Source organism: Macaca mulatta, chromosome 11 (genome assembly GCF_049350105.2).
Source record: "Macaca mulatta isolate MMU2019108-1 chromosome 11, T2T-MMU8v2.0, whole genome shotgun sequence".
Taxonomy (NCBI): domain Eukaryota; kingdom Metazoa; phylum Chordata; class Mammalia; order Primates; family Cercopithecidae; genus Macaca; species Macaca mulatta.
In genome coordinates, this window is record NC_133416.1 from 94580512 (window position 1) to 94602902 (window position 22391).

Here is a 22391-nt window from a genome sequence, read left to right on the forward strand (position 1 = left end):
GGGCAGCAGTATGGAAATTCTCTCAAGACAGTGAGCTGGAGAAATTGAAGAACTCATATTATCTGTTTTCTATCTCTCAGGATTAACTACCCTTTGTAGCTTGATCTCTTAAAGATTGTTTTTATATATATTTGGTACAGTTTTTAATTTGTTTCAAGCAGGAGGTTAAATTGGTCTAGTTATACTGTCTTGGCTAGAAGTAAAAATGTCAAAGGCATTTTTTCATCTTATATACAATTTAAATAATTTATTCAACAAGATATATATAGCCAAGAGGGACAGAGCAAGACAAAATGAATCTGAATACATGGACTTATTCTATTTTTACCAATTAGAGGTTGTGGTCAAAGGCAAGTCATTTCATCTTTCTAAGCTTCAGCATTCTCCTCTGTGGAATTAAGGTGTTAATAACTGCCTTCTCTGCTTGTGGTGTTATTGTGAGGCTTTAGCATGATTGACATATTTCAAAGAACATATTTAAATAGTTCACCAATGAGAAGCATTTCTATAGCCAATCGGATAAATATTAAAATGCATAATGAAAAGGAAATGAGCTTTGGCTTCAGGGTTACGGGCTCAAAAACTGTTTCTGCTATTTGTTAAGTATACGGTGAGTTGATGAAGCTTTCTGAATCTCAATTTACTCTTCTTTAAAATGAAAGTAACTGTACTTGTATTGAAGGCTTGTTTTAGGCAATGTGAAAGAAAAATATATATAAGATTTCTAGAAAAGCAAACATAGTAGAACATCAATGTGTGCTAACTCTTAGATTACGTAATGAGAAGCAAAAGACAGTAAAGGAAGCAGACTGTGGGTAAAGACAACTCTTCATACACCTGTTACATATTTGTATTATCTGGACTGTTTCCAGAAAAGTGGGTATCAGAGCCACCACCAATCTACATAGCAATTTTGTATGAGTTATAAACGGAAGTCTCCTGTATGTGGACAAATGAGAAAAAGATGCCTCTTGCTTCAGGTGATACAGTTTTGTAGTGGTGAACATGGATTAATGAGCAAAGAGTAAGCTGGATTTTAGCCTCTCACTCCTAGGGATAGGCTTCTCTTTACAGTGCACAAACTGTGCAGCCTCTTATGGAGGTGCTAGTAGGAACAGTACCCAGGGCATATCCTCAACATGCTCTCAGCTACATGGCTTCTTGCTCAGAACCTGGGGCATCTGACAAAAATAAATAATCTAAGAATAAGCTGGAGTTGACAACATGGTCCTGAGATATTTAGAAATGTACTTGCCCTGAATCCCAAGAAGTTATGTCGGAGAGTGTAGTATTTGGGAGAAATTGGCAATAGAAAATATTACTATGTGATCTATCCTACTATGAGTCAAATAATGCAGGAATTCTTGTAAATATTGAGAATATAAAATAGGCATCTTGTTTTTCTAAAAATACATATAGAAAGGTACCAAAACCTCTTTTAGACTGTATTTTCCTTTTTACTCAAAGAGATTTTTTTTTAAAGATTGTGTGATTCATTTGAACTAAATTTCTTACTTTCAGGTTGTACCAAAATATAATGCTAAATATTGTATTTGGATTAAAATGTCAAGTAATTAAAACTCATGTTGAAGCTTATCTGTGAAAGTCCTGTTTATTTGAAAGGAATAAGTGAGAAGACAGCAGTGGCACTCCACCAAGACAGATTTCTTAAGGTTGCAAGTATTCCAATCAAGAAAAATATTATTTATGAAAAAGTAACAACAGCCAACAAAGTCATAAATATTTCAGTGAGGTAAGGATGCAACACTATGAACGAATATTCTGTAGCAATTTCAAAAATATTCAAAATATTTACATTATATTTGTACCTTCCTTTATTCATTTACTTGTATATCTATATACTTTCTGAAAATTAATCAAGTCATCCTTCAACTTACTGAATCATTTCCTTACTCAACTTTATAGCAAAAATACTCAAAAGTGTTGTATATATTGACAATAGGCAAAATAGGCAAATCCCTTTATTTTTTTTCCTCGGCCCACATCATTTGAAGTTCTCAGTCACTCATTGGAACGAGTTTTGTTAATTTTAAAGATAATCTAGATCCTTCTAGTTTCAATAGTCTCTTTTCTACATTTCATCCAAATTCTCAACAGTATTTAAAGCAGTTTACCACATATTCCTTTATGAAACTTTTAAGGAAAAGAAGCACTCTTCTAGATTTATTTTTCATTATTTTGAAACAAGACTTTCTATTCTCCTGATTTCCTTTATTGGTTTCTTATGGCAAAGGACCCCAGAATTTCTGATCTTCCTTTCAAAACATAGTTTTTGCTTATAGTTAGTTGCCTGCCACTGGAGATGGAGACTACACTTCCTACTCCAACTCCAGCTATGGCTATGCCATTAGTTCTCACCCATGGAATGTGAGAGAAACTGATTTGCCTCACTTTCAGGTAATATGTATGTATGCTATGATCCATGACCTCCTTTCTATTCTGATGACACAACCCCAGAGAAGCTGAATCTATAAGCTAGAAGGAACCTTAGTCTTTGAATCATTAAATGAAGGAAAGCCTTTTATACATAAATATAAGCCTTTTATATATAATCAGGAACTGGTCTTAAACTATTATGTGAAAGATTTTTGAACTCTTATTTTGTGATTGTCTTTTGTATTTTGGCCTCTATTTTGCCAACAGCTGTTACTACTCTAAGAAAAATAGTGCTATAATAATATAAGCTTATTTGAGATGCATAGCACAAATGGAAAGATTGGTCTTGCCCGGGACAAGGACACTTCTATTACACAAGAAGAGAGGATTATAATACATAAAAATGTGGAATAAGATTGTTGGCTTTGATTATCAGAGGTGTAGATGAATCTCAGCTGATTCTCCATTTTTGCTAGGAACTACGAAGCAAAGCAACCAGAGAGTGGGAGGCCAGGAGAGTCAGACATACTCATATAAGCAAACGATGTGACGCAGTTATCTCAGAGAATGAGAAAGCACAGGAGAATTGTCTGGCAGTATTGAAACACAATTTGAAATTCATAGATTCTACTAAATTTCTTAAAAACTATTCAGCTATCCAGTTGGATTTGTCCAGAGATAAAGTTTAACAGGTGAATCGGACTAAGGGACAGAGGAGCAAAGGACTATTGAAGATTATTTGCACGTAAAGAACTACAGCGTCTAAACTGAGTTGTAAAGGTAGTGAGGACATGGAAAGAGCTCTGAATAGCTACAGAGACATATGGTCAGAGGAACCTGAGGTGTTTTTTATTTTTTTATTTTTATTTTTATTTTTTTTTTTATGGGGGCCAAAAGAATGGTAGGATTAAAGTATTTGGATAAGGGATAAGTAGATGGAATGATAGAAGTTAGTGGTCAAAACCTGAGAGAAAAATGAATACTGCAATCTAGAAACATGTATTTAGAAATTTTAGTTGGAAAGTTTTAGTGAAAGAGGAAAAATAATTTTCAGCTATTATCACGAAAGTATAACAATATTCTGTCCATGTATGACTCCCTTCATCAGCTGCTCTTTGCCTTGCCTCCAAAGAACTTTCTCCAAACAGCACAATAGACCTGCACAACACAGTACTGTGTAATTCTTCATAAAAAGTGAGCGTTAAAGTTTGGAAACTTTACTTGGTTTGCTCACTTTCTTTCTTTCTTTTCTTTTCTTTTTTTTTTTTTTTTTTTTTTTTTTTTTTTTGGCAGAGCTAGCTGAGGTTTTATTTTGGACCAAAAAAAGAAGCAATTGAATTGTTTTATAGCTGGAGGCATGTGCAAGGGGGTCCCCACGTAGTAAACTCCCCTGTGGGTGGGCTGAAGGCCCTTAGGTGGGTCTCCTGCTCCCAGTGGTACCCTACATAGCGGTCTCCCTCCCAGGGTCTGGGGCAGCACAAGACGGGTAGGCTGGGAGGGGGTGCCGCAGCTGTTCACTTGGGCAGGACGTCAGAGGACTCGGACACCAGCTTCCCATCGCGTGTCTCGATCTTCTTCACAACCACGGCCCTGGAGGAGCTGGTGCGGCTGAAGGAGCTGGAGCCCGCGCCAGAGCCAAAGCTGGAACACAGGCCGTAGCTGAGGCCGGGGCTTGTGAGGCCCCCATAGGCCGAGCGCAGACCACCTGCATAGCCGCTGGTGGTCTTCGTATGAATACTCATGTTCTGCATCCCGGACTCCAGCCGGCTCTCCTCGCCCTCCAGCAGCTTCCTGTAGGTGGCGATCTCAATGTCCAGGGCCAGCTTGACGTTCATCAGCTCCTGGTACTCACGCAGCTGCCGCGCCATGTCTTGCTTGGCCCGCTGCAGGGCGGCCTCCAGCTCGGACAACTTGGCATTGGCATCCTTAATGGCCAGCTCTCCACGCTGCTCGGCATCTGCAATGGCGGCCTCCAGGGAAGCCCTCTGGCCTTTGAGGCCCTCAATCTCAGCCTGAAGCCGGCTGATGTTCCGGTTCATCTCGGAGATTTCAGTCTTGGTGCGCCGCAGGTCATCCCCGTGCTTCCCAGCCAGGCTCTGCAGCTCCTCATACTTGATCTGGTACATGCTCTCAGCCTCAGCCCGGCTGCGGTTGGCGATCTCCTCCTACTGTGCCTTGACCTCAGCCATGATGCTGTCCATGTCCAGGGAGCGGCTGTTGTCCATGGACAGCACCACAGATGTGTCCGAGATCTGGGACTGCAGCTCCCGGATCTCCTCTTCATACAGCTGCCTGAGGAAGTTGATCTCATCAGTCAGCCCTTCCAGGCGAGACTCCAGCTCTACCTTGTTCATGTAAGCTTCATCCACATCCTTCTTGATGAGGACAAATTCATTCTCCATCTCTGTACGTTTATTGATCTCATCCTCATACTTGTTCTTGAAGTCCTCCACCAGCCCCTGCATGTTGCCAAGCTCTGCCTGCAGCTTCAGCTTCTCCTGGCCCAGAGTCTCCAGCTGCCGCCTAAGGTTGTTGATGTAACTCTCAAACATGTTGTCCATGTTGCTCCGAGCTGTCTTCTGCTGCTGCAGGAGGCTCCACTTGGTCTCCAGCATCTTGTTCTGCTGCTCCAGGAACCGTACCTTGTCTATGAAGGAGGCAAACTTGTTGTTGAGGGTCTTGATCTGCTCCTTCTCCTGGGTGCGCACGGCCTGGATGTTGGGGTCCACCTCCAGGTTAAGGGGACTCAGCAGGCTCTGGTTGACCGTGACTGCGGTGATGCCTCCCATGCCGCTGGCACCACCATAGCCGCCGCCCAGGCCACCCCGAAAGCTGCTGCTTCCCACTAGGGAGAAGCTCGAGGAGCTGATGCGGGCACCGGGCCCACTCGTGTAGGAGCGGCTGCTGAAGGCCTGGGGGCCAGAGGTGGACACCTTGTAGGACTTCTGGGTCACCCTGATGGACATGGTGGAGGGAGGAGTGGAGGCAGGCGGGCCGAACCAGGAGGAGATCCTAGGAGCGGAGATCGGTTTGCTCACTTTCTAGTTGAGTGAAAGTTGCTGAAATTTTCCAGGTTACAATTTCCTCAGCTCTACTGTTGAAATAATGGCAAATATCTCAAAGGATAAGTATACAGTTGAAGGTATGTTTAAGAGTACTCAGAAGTGGCTAAAATATATGATCTCAAAAATAAAGTGTTAGAGGATGCGTCATTATAAAATTATTATTTTATTAATTATTATATTCAAGAAACAGAATTAAAGAGCAAGGATTAAAGTCTACAAGAAGGTAAATATCAACTCAGTCTATGGAAGAGTTCTTAAACAACTAGAACTATCTTCACTGAAAAATTAGGCCAATGTAATCTTTCTCTAAGCTATGGATGCATCAGGAAAGAAAAAGAAAATAAGTGGAATTTTATCTTACCTTCTCAAGGGGACAACAAGAACTCGGTTTCCTAGATAACTCAGTTTCCTTTTTCTCAAGCTCTTGTTACAAGAGTTATTCCTTTTAATTCTGAAATTGATGAGAAGTTAAGATGCTAAATTTTATCTTTGAGGTGGTAAATTTCTGATGGAGGTGGTCATGTGAATGTCAGAGGATTGAATAATTAGAGGTGCCATAGCAGCCTAAATTTAGCCCAGAAGGAGTTGACATTAAAAGCAGCATGTGGGGATTCAGACAATGAGCGTTTTGGTGATTTAAAAAAAAAAAATTGTACTATCAAGGGTCACTCCTTGAGTTTCTTAGACTGTGTTAGCCATAGGGTTCTTGTGTCATGTCAAGAGAAGAAAACAAGTGTTTTGAAATTGGATGTCTCAATAGCTATGATATGTAGGAGACGGGCTACATTAAACATTCATTATAACATTAATAATATATTATCTGATTCATTATATAAAACAATGAATATTCTTTCAAGCTAATTAAGTTTTCATCACTGAGAGTAGAACCCTGTCTTGTTTTCTAGAGGCTTGGCAGCATTTTTCTGGCATGCCAAAGAGAGAGGGAGGAGATATCTGTCTTGTAATCATGCTTGGGGTAAAAATTATCCAAATTCCTTTCTAAAATGAAGCTTCCATTATTCTAAAATCCTAAACCTTTCTACATTAAACTCATCTTTAAAACACCTGAATGGTATTGCCTAGGTTTTCTTATATACAGTCTCATCTGCCTAACTAGAATCTGGCCCAGTGACTAGATTAAAATTATGCTATTACAATATAGCAGATTGATCATTACCTATACTACTAGGAGGTATTCCCTGCTAGGAATCTATCCCTAATAACTCAGCAGGATACACTTCTCACACCTGAATGGTATACCTGTCTGAAAAACCATCTTTATGTAACCTGACAGAACGTTCGCCTCATGTGAGTATATTCTGGATTGAAAATGACAGCTTGCTTTCTACAATCCCCTCTTTGCTATGTTTCTACAATTCACAGAAGACTCATTTATTTATTATTTCATTTGTTTTACATGCTATTGTTTTTCATACCTACATTCATTGGCTTTTATTCTAGTTCTATCCCACATCAACTCCATCTGGGACATCGAGTGATAAAATGTTGATACTAATGGATTTGGGAGGAAAAAAATCCTTCAGTTTGTATCTGTAGTACTGAAGAAGATGGACTCACTTTTGTTCTCCTTATTACTTTCCAGAAGATGACAAAGACGTGCATATCAGCTGAGTCTTCCAAACTGCAAATCAATTCTCCAAAAAAATGAACATTTTTGTTAAACCACATAGGTGCCTTCCTAGGTTTGAAACAACCAACTTGGTGGAATATGTTGGTTGTAATAATAAAAACAGAAAGGTCAAATAAACAAGAAACACATATTCGAGTATGCTTTCAGCAAAATTAAGTACAAATTTCTATGTATTTCATAGTTTCTATTTCATGACCACACTTTCTATGCATTCCTTTATTTCCTCTTTCACTACAGCAAGTTTTTCTACTTTGCAATGCATCCTGTAATTCCCTACAGATCAATCTTTCTAAAACATTGTTACTTGCAGAAGCAAAAACAAGACGCTTGACTCACCTGCTTACAAGATAAATTCCAAGCTCCTTTAGCTGCCCAATCTAACTAGCCCCACCCTTACAGAACTAAGCTTATTCTTCTGCTACATCAAATCTCTACTCATGTTCAGTAGATCTCTTTCTTGTTTCACTTTGCCACATGTATGTCTTTGCTAAGGAGTTGTTCTCCCTGCTATCTGCCTGCCTATCCCATTTCCCATCAAGACCATACCAAATCTCACTCCAGCCCCTTTCCTAAATTGCAGTTATTTTACTGGGATAAACCTCTGTGACAATCATAAATGATTCCAAGTTACAAGATAGCATGAAAAGCATAATAGTAACCTAGCTTCTTAAGAGACCTAAATATCATAAGTGAAAGGCAAGTTTACTTGCTTTTTACATACTTCTCTTTCTATTCAGGAAAGAGACTTTATCAAAGGTTTATTACATTGACTTTATCAAAGGTTTATTACATTGTTGGTTGGTTGGCTGGTTTTGTCCCACAAGGAAAGTTAAGATCAACAGTTCCATGAGGATAGAGAGTAGGCATTTTATGTTTTTTCATGTACTCTAGTAGAGTATCTGGCACATAGTACATATAAAATGTGCATCTGCTGAATCAATAAATGTTCACTTCCATAGAATTTTATAGGGATCATTGTATAAGGATCACACTTATTTACAAACTTCCTTTGAAAGCTAGTTGTTAGTGTATGATCTTAGAAAAATAAAGTTATGTTTTGTCAGACACACAACATAAAATATGCTATGAATTCCTACCAAAAAAAAATTAAGAAAAATATGAGAGACATAAACTCTCCCTATGGCCTAAGTATAGGCATTTGATGAGGTTTGATAGATTTGAATAAATTGTGTTACCTCCCGATTTTACATTCAACAAACATTTTTTGATTCTTGTCACTGTGTTGGATTTAGGAAATATGAAGACTTAAAAAATTCTATTTCATCAAAAACTCTAAATAGAAGAAAATGACAAATCAATGTACAATTGTTTACAATGTGATCTGAATTGTGATGCAGATTTTATGTACACATGCTGTGAGAGTGTGTATCTCACACTGGATTACACAGAAAGTTTCTCAGAGCCGGTCATATAGAAATTGGGTTTTAAATGACTCATAAATATTAACTTTATTTAAATGAAACAAATGAACAGCAGCTGTGTTAGTGAGAAGTTGAAACAAGGAAGTGTGTGCCAGTGAAAACATTCCCTGTAAAAGCACGGCAGCCTAGACATGCTCAAGTAATTACAAATATCTTAGTATGATCAAATCTGCCTGTATTGGGTTATGGAGTGAGTAGGAGGGTGGGTAGAAGACAGGTCATCTACACTTCTTAGATTTTATCCTGTAATCAAAGGAGATGCCATTCAGTGTTTCTAGGCACCAAAGTGAAACAATCCAATTTATGCTTAAGACCACTGCCAACAAAGTTTTGAACAGATTGCAGAAAACAAGACTGGGGGAAAGCAGGAGAAATGTTTTGAGGTTTTGGCAGTAATCTTGGTGATAAATCAAATAAACCTGAACTAAGGTAGTGACAATAAGGATTTTTTTTCAAAAAAAAAAAAAAAAGATAAGTTGCATACTTAGTGATAGACATAGCATTGGGCTAAGAGATAGAAAGGAATTAAAGATGATGTTTAACTTTCTGACTTGGCAGACCTAAGTTGTTGAAATATCCATTTAGAAAGAAATGCAGAGAGGTAGATCTGAGGGTTTATAAATTCCTGTATTTTGAATAAACAGAATACCTTTTGTTATAGTAATCATAAAAAATAGAAAGTGCAGTTTTTCCATTTGATAATTCTTATAATAGTGTATAAATCCCCTGGAAGGATAGGCATTAATTAGTATTGTTTAACATCATTTAAGGCTGCATACAAACTAATATTTTACAGAATTTTAAAATAGAAATCAAAATCTTTATTTAATTGCACCAAACATCAATAGTTATCTTTTTCTTTTCTCTTTCTTGTTTCATTGATAGAAACCTTTATTACCTCTGTTTTTTTCAGCAACAACTCAGCAGTCTCCTTTCAGGAGATTACTATTTATTAATTCAATACCTGCCTATTCAAGTAGGGAGATGGAATGAGGGAGGGGAAGGAATTTAAAGGAAAAGGGATCCCTTCATTTAGCCTATTTTATTTATTTATTCACATTATTGATATTCTTTATAGATTGTCTTATACTGACTTGAATATCTGCAGTTCTATTGCCTTTAAAGATCTTGCTTTCTTCCTATCTATCTTAAGGTCACCTCTGGAGAGAAAATGGCAATGTATATACTTTGTGTATATAACTTTGCCAGTGACCATTTTTTGTGCCATGTGCAAAGTAGAGCATTACTATCAGTTCACCCCTCTACTACACAGTAAGTTTCTGCTTCAATTTTAAAAATTATATTAACTTATATGAACAGTATAGTAGCTTCCTTATAACTATTATAGAATTTTGACTTTTAAAAATTAATTTTTAGTTGGCTAGTAAAAGTTACATATTTATGGTATACAACATGATGTTTTAATATATGTATACATTGCAGAATGACCAACACATACTTGTAATTTTTTTTATGGTGAGAACAGTTAGAATTTACTCTCTTAGCAATTTTCAAGTATAGAATATATTGTTACTAACTGTAGTTAACATGATGTAACACAGATCTCTTGGACTTACTTCTCCTAGGTGAAATTTTGTGCCCTTGGACAAGAATGAACTTTTATACAAAGTGTTTTAAAACAGAAAAATTACTTTATGTGCCATTATAACAATTATATATGCTTACTTTAACTCTAGCAATAAAAAATAAAGAAATTAAAAACAACATAAAATCCTATCTCTCTTCGATAATCTATGTTAATGTATTTGTTGAATGACCTTCCAGAATTTTATGTATATGGGAGGGAGAAATACTGATAATGTTATATTCATGAAGTTAGAATGTACTTCCAATTGCACAATGATTTTTTATTAAACAAAGCATTTTATCTATTTTTCCATGGGTATACAATACCTTCTTGTTTGAATATTCCATAATTTTATTTTACCACTACCTGTTAGTAAATTTGAAGGAACTTCCTTTTTATGTGAATATAAAAAGTGCTTCAGTATGAATCACTGTTACTTCTTTATCTCCTTAATGAGAAAATAAATTTTATACGTATAGACCAAAATGCAAAGCAGAAAAACAACATTAATTTGCACTTTCACCATCAACACATTGAACTACCTCTTTCCCTATATCTTTATGCTAATGTCTCTTTTTCTTATCTTTGCCAATCTTGTAGACAACACTCATTAGTTTGCATAAATGTTAATTTGGAGAACAAATTCTTTGGTTACCCTCTATCAAATAACAAACCCACTCTGCAGTCATACTTTGCCTCCCTCATCCTTGTCTCATATCATTGAAACAATGTTAGCATACCTAACATGCCATATATGTATTTGTTATTTATTGTCTCTCTTCCCCTACCAGAATTTAAGCTCTATAAGAGTTTGGATCTTGTTTTTTTTTTTTTTTTTTTTTTTTTTTTTTTTTTTTTTTTTCCTATCTCTAGCAAATCGAGTAGGTTTTGGCATGTAGTAGATATTTAAGAAATAAAATGTGAAATGAATATAGAGTGAATCAAAAATTTTTTTCTTCCTTTAAGAAAACTTATTTTATGTGTGATTCCCCTTTTCCAAACTTTACTACATACTAAATTTTATATTCATTTATATTTATTAACTGATTCTTTACTGTGGTCCATAAGTTAGTGTGACTTTTTAAAGTTTTACTTATTTATTTAATGTGTGTGTGTATGTATGTATGTATGTATGTATGCATTTGAGATAGGGGCTCACTCTGTCACTCAGGCTGGAGTGCAGTGACATGATCATGGCTCACTGCAGCCTCAAACTTCTATGCTGAAGGTATCCTCACACCTCACAGCATCCTGAGTAGCTGGGGACTACAGGCATATGCCACCATGCCTGACTAATTTTTGTATTTTTTGTAGAGATGAGGTTTCACTTTGTTGCCCAGGCTGATCTCAAATTACTGGGCTCAAGCAATCCACCAGCTTCAGCCTCCCAATATGCTTCAATTACGAGCATGAGCCACATACTATACACATAACTATACGCAGCCATGTGTATAGTCATACACAGCCTAATGTGCCCATTTTTTTCATCAGTTTTATATACTTATTTTTTACTATAGTTTCTGAATACATGTGAAATTCTGAAAGAACATGTTCCAGCCCAACTTTGTTAAGATGTTGCTTACAACCTCTTGATTATATATTCTTGTGGCTGATTTTTTGAACCACTTAATCGAGTTTCAAATAATCCTATTAGAGTTGTATTTGGAATTGCATTGTTGCATTGGGTGTAGAGATATATTTAGAGAAATTTGGCATATTATTTTGTCTTCCTCTTTAAAACGTATGTCTATATTGTCAAAACTTCTTTTGTGTTTTATAGAGAAAGTTATAGTTTTCTTTAGGTATGGTTTGAATATTTCCTGTAAGTCTGTATATAGATATAATATGCTTTTGTTGCCATTGTGAATGGGCTATTTTTCCATTATATGTCTAGCTTGTTTTTGGATTGCCTTTTGAAAGACTGCTTTACAAGCTCTAAAAAACACTTCATTATAATGCCATAAAGCACAGTGAGAATAAACTAAAGCTCTAGCTATAAAATAGTTTTGATAAAATATGGATTAATAGCCTAAGAAATAGCAAAGTCAACTTGCATTTACCTTGAGGCTAAAAATTGATCTAATTTTTCTTAAAAAATATACATACTCATAATTTGAGAGATGAATTCCATAGACCTTTGCATTTAAGAAATATTTTACAAGTGTAATTGAGTCATCTTTTCAAGTTTTTAAATAGTGATTCTTCCTATGTAAAATAAATGTTCTATTTTCTCTACATGTTTAAATAATTTTGAACTAAAATCCCAGGAGTAGACAACAAATGCACTAATCAACACATTTACTTTCTAAAATGCAACTGAAAATCAGATATGTCTGGATGAGAGGAAAATTAGATACACTCATAGAGGGATCTGTAAGGTTTGTTTTGTTTGTTTGTTGTTTGTTCATTTTACATAAATGTGATGCTAGGCTTTATATAGTCATTAAAAGTTGCATAAGCTTAGCCATTATGGGAAAATGAGAAAACTTAAAATGAGTAAAATTTCCCAAAGGTGTTTCTAAGTCATACTATTGTTGCTGGGATAATATGATTACTAATAAATGTGTTCAAAGCCAGTTGAGGGAACAGTCTGAGTAAAAAGAAAGCTAAATTGTATCCTTCTGAGTATTTCTAAAATGACCATAGGTTTAATATGTTATAGGACTTCTGGGTACTGATTCTTGAATTGATTACAGTTTTTTTGATAGGCCACTTTGTATGTCCTATTTCAGCTCACAAATACAAGCCAATATTCCTACACTGTTACACTGCCATAATCTGAATGAATCTTCCTGTGTAATTTCCACTAATCATTTTTATACCCCCATCTGTGCAAAAAATCTCCTTGATATTATCAACTAACCATCTGCACATTTATGGAAAGGCTGCACAGTGCCTGCATATGTGAAATCAGCCTTATCCCTTCCCATCACATGTGGAGTTCACCAAAAGAGAGAGTATATAAATATTTTTAAACGTTCCTTCTTATATTAAATAAAGATGCATGAGTTGACTAATGTAATATAATCAAGCTGCATAATATAAGTATCAGCCACAATATTTCAAAGTGGCAGTTTTATTCTTTGTGGGTGAAAAAAAGTTTTAAAAATTAATGCACAAAATAAGGAAATGGTTTTAAAGCAAAGCTGTGCTAAATTGACAGTTTTGCCTCACAACATTTTCTTGGAAGATAAAAAGGCAATTTCTGCCAATTTTACAAAAATGCCTCTCCTTCTCTGCCTTAGTTGCAATCCCCTAGGCTCTTTATATCTTCTCCAGTAGATGAAGATGCCATTTCTCCAGGGAATGAAGAACTAATCCCACCATTTGACATTCAGCATACCACGTTCTGGTTTTCTGAAATTTTTGAAAGATCTGCGATATGGGGGACCAGATCTTTTATTTCTGCTCCCGCTCCCCATGCTCATCTCACTAGAACCCACTCCCATAGACCTGTTGCAGGATTTTTCACCATCAGTTTGAATGTTTTGTCTTTTCTCAAAACAACTTCTTGTATCTTTTCAAATATTTGAATATACTTGACAACTGAAATAACGTATTTTACTAATTTTTAAGAATATTTTAGTCTCTGAAGTTCGCTTTAATGGGATTTACTCAACAGGCTGCATATTTTAACAATCAGCTGTGTGCTTTGATTGTGCTGCATATTTGAATACTTAAGGGTTTATATATTTTTTTGATTGAGACTTATACTTTAATGAGCCACACAAATTGTGTCTGTGCAGAGAAAGTCTCAGAAACTTCGTATTGAAGTGTTTTGAGGACATTCTTTTTGTATTCTTGTGTATGTGCATATGTATGTGTATGTGTGTTGGGAGAGAGTTTTGGCTGGTGTCTGGTTACTTGCAGTTAGGGATAAGCCTTAGGAGAATACATTTGCTTTAAAAGAAAGATGAGGACCAATCTCTAATTCTAACTTGTGATTTCCACTGAATAAAATTGTGCTTTCATTTTTAAAATGCCTGAAATCCCATTCCTTTGAGATAACATTAATATTTTAGTGACCAATCTTTTATTTATCTCTGTGTGTATGTATGTGAAGGGATGTATAAACTCCCAGACAGCCTGGTTTTATCACGATGTGCTGAACTCAATAGCGTAAAAATCAGGAAACAGTTTTATTTTCCACTCATGAAGGAACTTTTAAAACACTCTTAAGGTTCTCAGTTCTCTGCCTCTTAGCAACAATGTGGTCGGATCTCAGAGCTTACGAGTCACTTTCAGGCAATGAAAATGTCTAGTCTCAGCTAAGTAAAAATTTTAATCTTCCATTCAATGTAAGAGTTCTTTTTTTCCCAGCCCAGGTGTGTGATTTTTTTTTTCTTTCTTCTCTCCCATAACTGATTAGAATGAATAAATGAATGTATAATAAATAAATAAATAGTCTCTCAATTAGCTGGTGCTATCTGTTAATCTTTATAGGCTGCCAATAACTTCTCCCAACTAAGTGTCTATATATTCAAACACAGTTTTTCTCTGCCTCTCTTTCCTCTCTCATAGAAAGCCAGTCTACAGATTCTTCACCTGCATTTAATGCTCCACTGTAGCATTTGGCTGGCATAGACAATAGGCTTTGCTGACTTCTTACAATGGGCCCTCAGGCCTGCCCTCTGGCAATAAAACTCCTCACAGATTCCTTGAACTAAGATTTCTTTCCAACAAAGTCCTTTCAAAACCTGCTATGCAGGAAGGTCAGGTTATTCCCACCATCAAGTAGAAGAGAAGTTTTCGCCCAAGAGTGTTCCTCTTGCCACATCTGTTAGAGGAAGTTTCCACTTTCAGATTTCTTCGAAAGTGAGACCTGAGTCACTGCACTCCAAAACCCAGGGTCCTGTGTCATGTTCTACCAAGAAATCTCTCAAGCTCCTGCTCCACAATCAGTCAGAGGAGAACATTTCAGAACCTTCCATTTCTCTGAGGAGTATCCTTGGGGTCTGATTTCTTTAATTGTGGTCTAGAGAAGGAAAAGAATGTCCCTAGTACTTTCTGTTCTTACAAATTTTCCCCTCAAATCCTCATTCCTAATAAATAGACTTTGGATTTCTTTTTTGGAGGATATTGGGTGACAATCCCCGGGCCAGTTTAGACAAACTTAATCCTATGTAAGTGTGTGTAGCTACTCTTTATAAGAAGATTTATAATCCATTATTTTTAGCTTTCAGGCAGAAGCCCAGAATCCTGAGACTACAGGGAAGACCCTACCCTTCATCCTATTATACATACATAGAAATTTAAATAATACTAACACATGACAATTTATCAGAGGCGTCATTTCTATTATGACCCATGTTCCCCATTTCCACACTCTTCACTCTTCCACACTCAATTATAGTAACCTGGTAGGTGTCTTTCAATATGTTTTCCTGTAATTATATACATTATACATATCTATTATTTGTCATTGCTCATTAAAAATTATAAGGTCATATTATCTACACATACTTGCATCTTGGCTACTTCAGTTCAGAACACACTGTGGAATTCTCTTCCTATCAGCAGGGTAGGGAATGAATTCTTTCTTTAGTGGCTACATGATGCTATATTCAACCAGGTATCAGGTGAAGGATGTAACCCTTTTTCTTTTACTAAATGCTTTAGCAAGCATTTACTGATGTGATATTTTTATGTGATTGATTATCAAACGTGTCTAGGTCAATTTTAAATTTATGTCTTCAATTTATACATAAAAATACATGCAACCACATGAAATGTATGAAAATATTTTTTCAAGAATCACTACCACTGGATATATTTAACCTTTTAAAAACATTTTTGTGCTATTCGTCTTCATATTAATTTCCATTTTGGGGGCTACTTGTGATATTGACATTTATTGTTAATTTAGATATGATATTACAAATTTTCTGTTTATATCTTTTGCCATTTCTACTTCAGATAGCTCCCTTGTTAATTTCTAAAAAAAAAAATCTCTTCTATTACAGATATGTAGCCTTCTTGGACATTCTCTGTTCAACTGTTTTTTAAAGTTTTTATTATTAAAATTTAAAAACATAAATTTAGACTAGAATAATGGATATCTATAGTTTTTAAAATTATTACCATTTACCTATATTTGTTTCAGATGGTAGATTGCATTATTTGTTGCAATTATTTATCCCTTCCTATAGAAAAAGTCATGTAACTTTAGAGTTTCTTCACCAAGACAATATATGTTTCTGTTCCACCTAATTTGGCACAGAAGTGACTTTGCTAGCATGAGACAGAAAGAGATGGAGCACCAGTTCTGTAGTCCATAAGCTAGCCTGCAGGTGTCAAGAGAAGGATGAGGACTATAAAGAGCAAAGCTGCCCCAACCAATCCACAAAAGTACAGTGAGAAGCAGAGATTTTTCCCCATGACCAGGCATGCCTTGCTTTGATCAGCCAAACATAACTGTTTCACAGACTCTTAGACTGTAATAAATGATAGCTGTTTTAAACTCCCCACTTTGGGGGACGTGTTATTAAATAATTGCCAAATGGCTCAATTGGTCTGTTATTTTTTATGTATATCATGTACGACATTTCACTGCTTCAATCTTACTGCATAACTACAGTACAATTGATTCCATAGTGTCATCTAAAAGAGATAAAAAAATGATTTTCTCACTAGAGAAAAAGCATTTGATAAAAGTCAACACAGGCATACCTCATTTTATTACACTATGCTTTATTGACCTTTGCCAATATTGAGTTTTATTACAAATTGAAGGTTTGTGGCAATCCTAATTGAGCAAGCCTATCAGCACCATTTTTTTCCAGTAGCATGTGCTCAATATCTGTCTCTGTGTCACATTTTGGTAATTCTTGTGATATTTCAAATTTTATTATTATTATTATATCTATTATGGTGATCTGTGGACAGTGATCTTTGATGTCACTATTGCAATTGTTTTGGGGCACCACAAACTACATCCAGAGAAGATGGTGAACTTAATAATGTTGTGTGTGTTCTGACTGCCTTACCAACAAGTCATTTCCCCATTTCCTGATTTCCCTATTTCCTAGTAGACAACAATACTGAAATTAAGGCAAGCAATAACCCTACAATGACCTGTAAGTCTTCAAGTGAAAGGAAGAGTCACATCTCTCTCACTGTGAATCAAAAGATAGAAATGATTAAGTTTAGTAAAAAAGGTATGTCAAAAGCTGGGATAGGTCAAAAGCTAGGCTGCTTGGATCAAACAGCCAAGTCGTTAATGCATAGGAAATGTTGTTGAAGAAATCTAAAAGTGCTACTCCAGTGAACACAGAAATGATAAGAAAGCAAAACCATTGTATTGTTGACATGGAGAAAGTTGTAACGGTCTGGATAAAAGATCAAACCAGTCACAACATTCCCTTAACCGAAAGCCTAATCCAGAGCAACACCTTAACTCTCTTCAATTCTGTGATGGCTGAGAGAGATGAGGAAGCTACAGAAGAAAAGTTTGAAGCTAGCAGAAGTTGGTTCTTATGGTTTAGAGAAAAAAGCTATCTCTATAACACAAAAGTACAAAGTGAAGCAGCAAGTGCTAATACAGAAGCTGCAGCAAGTCATCCAGAAGATCTAGATAAGATAACTGATGAAAGGAGCTATACTAAACAACAGATTTTCAGTGAATATGAAACAGTCTCATATCAGAAGAAGATACCCTCTAGGACTTTCATAGCAGAGAGAAGTGAATGTTTGGCTTCAATGGTTTAAACAGGCTACTCTAGCAAGAGCTAGGTGATAACGCAGCTGGTGACTTTAAGTTGAAGCCAATGCTCATTTACCATTATGAAAATCCTGGGGCTCTTAAGAGTTATTCTAAATTTACTTTGACTGTGCTCTACAAATGGAACAACAAAGCCTGGATGACAGTCCATGAGATTATAACATGATTTATGGAATATTTTAGGCCCATTGTTGAGATCTACTACTCAGGAAAAGACAAAAAAAAAAAAAAAAGATTCCTTTAAAATCTTACCGCTCATTGACAATGCACCTGGTCACACAAGCGATCTGACGAAGATGCCAAAAGAGATTAATGTTTTCATGCCTGGTTATATAACATCCATTCTGTAGCCCATGGATCAAGGAGTAATTTTGACTTAAAATCTTATTGTTTAAGAAAGACATTTCCATAAGGCTATGGCAGCCATAGATAGTGACTCCTCTAATAGAACTGAAGAAAGTAAATTGAAAACTTCTGGAAAGTATTCACCATTCTAAATGCCATTAGAAAAATTCATGATTCATTTGAGGATGTCAAAATATATATTTTAACAGGAGATTAGAAGGAAGAAGTTTATGTTAACCCTTACAGATTACTATGAGGAACTTAAGACTTCAGTGGAGGAAGTAACTGCAGATGTGGTAGAAAAAAACAAGAGAAATAGAATTAGAAGTGTATTCTGAAGATATGACTGAATGACTGCAATCTCATAATAAAACTTGAATGAATGAGGATTTACTTGTTATGACCGATCAAAGAAAGTGGTTTATTGAGATGGAATTTGTTTCTGAAGAAGATAATGTGAACATTGTTGAAATGTCAACAAAAAATTTAGAATCTTACAGAAACCTAGTCGATAAAGAAGCAGTAAGGTTTGAAAGGATTGACCCCAATTTTGAAAAAAGTTCTAGGGGGTAAAATGCTAAATAGCATTGCATGTTACAGAGGAATATTTTGGGAAAGGAAGAGTCAATTGATGCAGAAAACTCCGTTGTTGTCTTATTTTCAGAAATTTGCACAACTATAACCTTCAGCAACCCCCACCCTGTTCAATTAGTAGCCATCAACATTACGGTAAGACCCAACTCAACCAAACACACACATACCACACACACACGCACACGCACACGCACACGCACATGCACACAACATTCACTGAAGGCTCAGATGATTGCCATCATATTTTAGCAATTAAGTATTTCTTAGTTAAGGCTGATGCTATCATGTTTTATCAATGAAGTATTTTTTAATTTTAGTTTTCAGAACTAAAACTTGTAAGAACTGTGACAATATGTACGTTGTTTTTTATACATAATACTATTGCACACTTAGCAGACTACAGTATAGTGCAACCATGAATTACATGCAGCAGAAAATCAAAAAGTTCATGTAACTTTCTTTATGGGGTTATTCCCTTCATTTCAATAGTCTGGAGCAGAATCCACAATATCTCTGAGGCTTGTCTGTAGTTTTTTATGACAAACTCTCAGCAAACTGGAAATGGAAGAGAACTTCCTTAAACTCATTAAGGTCATCTTTGATAAACCTACAGCTAGCATCACAGCTAATGATAAAACATTGCCTTTTCTCTAAAGGTGGGAATAAGACAAGAACATGCACTGTCAGAACCTTTTCTCATTGTGGCATGATGAATGGCAACAGCATATCATCTAAGTGATCGTAATAAAAATGCTCTCTAGATCTCATAAATTATCTAGCAACACTGAAACAGACATTTAGGTACAATCTTTGGTTATTTTACTTAGAACCTCTTGGAAGGGAACCTAACTATAAATATTTATAATGATCTTTCTTAGCTCAGTACAGAATGAGAAATAGAGTATTGTTGTTTGTATTATAATATCCATATATTCATATGAATATATTTATTTATTAAGGGAAACAAGTCCAATATCTTCTAAAGCCAGATGCTTCTTGGCTTCAGAAATATAGCTTTGGGAAAAAAAATATAATCCTTGGTATTAATAGATTATTATATTTGTAGTTGACAGTTTGTTTCTTCTTCCCCAGAATTCAGTCCCTTTCTGCTGTGTGTGTGTGTGTGTGTGTGTGTGTAGGCAGAACGTAGGGGGTGGGGGTTAGTTAAAAAATGGGAATGGATGTGTATCACATAGAAAGTTATTACAATAATTCAGATATGAGTTGATAAATGCCTGTACTAGACCTCATGGGATGGACTCATGATATTTTACAGACATAATAGACAGGACTGGTGAGTAATTGGATATGGGAGTTGCAGCAGAGTATAGAGTCAACAGAGATGATGTTTCAGATTGCAATGTGAATATATATGTGACTCACTCAATTAAAAACTTTTGCATCAACTTCTGGTAATTGCCAACAGAGTTCCTAATGATTGTTTAAGGAAATGGGAGTTTAAAACAAGAGCTAGATTCAATCTTAGATTCAGTTAGTGCACCAGTTTACATAAGAGTAAGGCAGCTACCTCCCACAAGAAAGAAACAGAAAGAAACTAGTATTTTGTTTTAAAAGGTATGTACTTATTCCACATATTTAGCTGGTTACACTTATTATTCTTCTAGTTAAAGACAGTGGTGTTTTTAAACCCTAAAGATTAATGAAGAATCAAACCAAAGTCTACAGAAACTAAATTGAGGGAAAAAAATTCCTTTAAGAAACAACTTTCAGTAAAAGATTAAGAACTCCTTTCTTTATAAAGCTTGAAATACTTCACAATAAAAATATAGATGGCAATATACTTATTTATAACTGAGTACTAAAATAATTCTTCTTTCGAATTATAAATATTCTTTCGAAGACCAATGAATCACACTGATAATGTAAACTTTATCCTCAACTGGTAACGGAAGTAATACAGAGAACCAGAAAAGTTTTAGAAGGGTCACGTTTTGTGTGGATCTACACTGGAAGAAGCTTTACAAGAGCAAAATAGAAAGGACTTTGAAAATAAGTTCTAAAGGCTAAAGTTATTTGACGTTAGATATTCAGGTACAGGTCCTGAGGAGTCAATAGACTTGCATGTAAAGAAAGTCACGGTTCCTTCAGAGCTTCAGGAAAAGCTGAAGAATAAACAGCAGACTCTCTTTCCAGACAAAGGAAGTAATCACGTTTGGTCACTCGCTTTGTGTTTCAAAGGTTTTGCCAGCTAAGCGAAAAGAAGCATTCATGTGTTAGTGGGTGCTGAGCACCAGCTTACTGCTTTTTTAACATTTCGTTGGCTTGTCCTGTTTAGGTACTTCTATTTAGATGCTACAAGAAATAGGGTGTGAAAAGAATGACATATTTTGTCTTCCTTTCGGTAGAAAAGTACTTTACTGAAAACTCCGAAACACCTTTCTATAATTACTACCGAAACAGAGACCTGAATAGCTGGCTCAGAATGAGGGCATGAATAAGGCCTGGAGTGAAGTGGAGAAGGGGGTACAGAACATGTGTACAAGGACAACCTTTCATGTGGCAATCGTGAGCTTCAGTTCTCTGCTGCTTTTTGCAAAGTGACTCTTATAGTGTGCTGAAATAGAAAAGGACAGAGAGTTCCATTTGTGTGTGTGTGTGTGTGTGTGTGTGTGTGTGTGTGTTTTGAGATGGAGTCTTGCTCTGTCACCCAGGCTGAAGTGCAATGGCACCATCTCGGCTCACTGCAGCCTCCGCCTCCTGGGTTCAAGCAATTCTCCTGCCTCAGCCTCCCAAGTAGCTGGGATTACAGGCATGTGCCACCATGCCTAGCTAATTTTTGTAGTTTTAGTAGAGATGGGGTTTCGCTATGTTGGCCAGGCTGTTCTTGGCCTCCAGACCTCAGGTGATCCACCTGCCTCGGCCTCCCAAAGTGCTAGGATTATTGTAACAAGCACAAGAAAGCCTAAGTGCTGCTGGCCATGGAGCATGAAAGCATCCATAAATGGTTGTCCTTCACTAAGTGGTATTTTCTGATATTTAAAGAGATGCTCTACCTCCCTCAGACTTAACTGAACTTAATCACAGATATGAATTATTAAAATCCATGATAATCTCGGGCCCTTAGAATGGATGAATAAGGGAAATTAAATGACTGAACACCAGAAGCTATTCTCAGGAAAGGTAGCCATTTCTCCTCATTTTTAATTTTCAAAATAGTCATTTCAGTATATCATCAGGTGATCAGAACATGGCAGCGAAGAATCTTGGCTAGCATAGGACAATAATTGTTTTGTCTATATTTTGGGGGGATGGAAAAGGATGAAAGGAGGAAGTGCTGTGATTCATTTTAAGACTGAATAGATATGTGCTCAATAATGTCATTGTGAGTTTGCCTCTTTTTCTCTGTTATTGTTGTTACTATTTCTATTATTCATATTATTACTATTTTCTGTGCTTTTCTTCTGTTGGCTTTCAAGCAAGAGCCCTAGTAGGTTAAGGCTTATGTTGTACCTTTAATTTATAATTTCAGAAGGGAAATAATATCCTAAGGTGGTTAAGAGAAAGCAACTTAAAGCAGTATTGTTTAGAACACTAGCCCTGCAACTTTCTAGTCATATAACCTTGGGCA

At 36.1% G+C, this 22391-nt stretch overlaps 1 pseudogene across 1 annotated transcript; it reads right to left on the reverse strand.

Annotated features, from left to right (window-relative positions):
- Nucleotides 1–3631: 3631 nt before the first annotated feature.
- Nucleotides 3632–5378, reverse strand: LOC713003 (keratin, type II cytoskeletal 8 pseudogene; annotated as a pseudogene). Its single transcript, XR_001448132.3, has one exon. The product of XR_001448132.3 is annotated as a keratin, type II cytoskeletal 8 pseudogene (transcript).
- Nucleotides 5379–22391: the final 17013 nt, after the last annotated feature.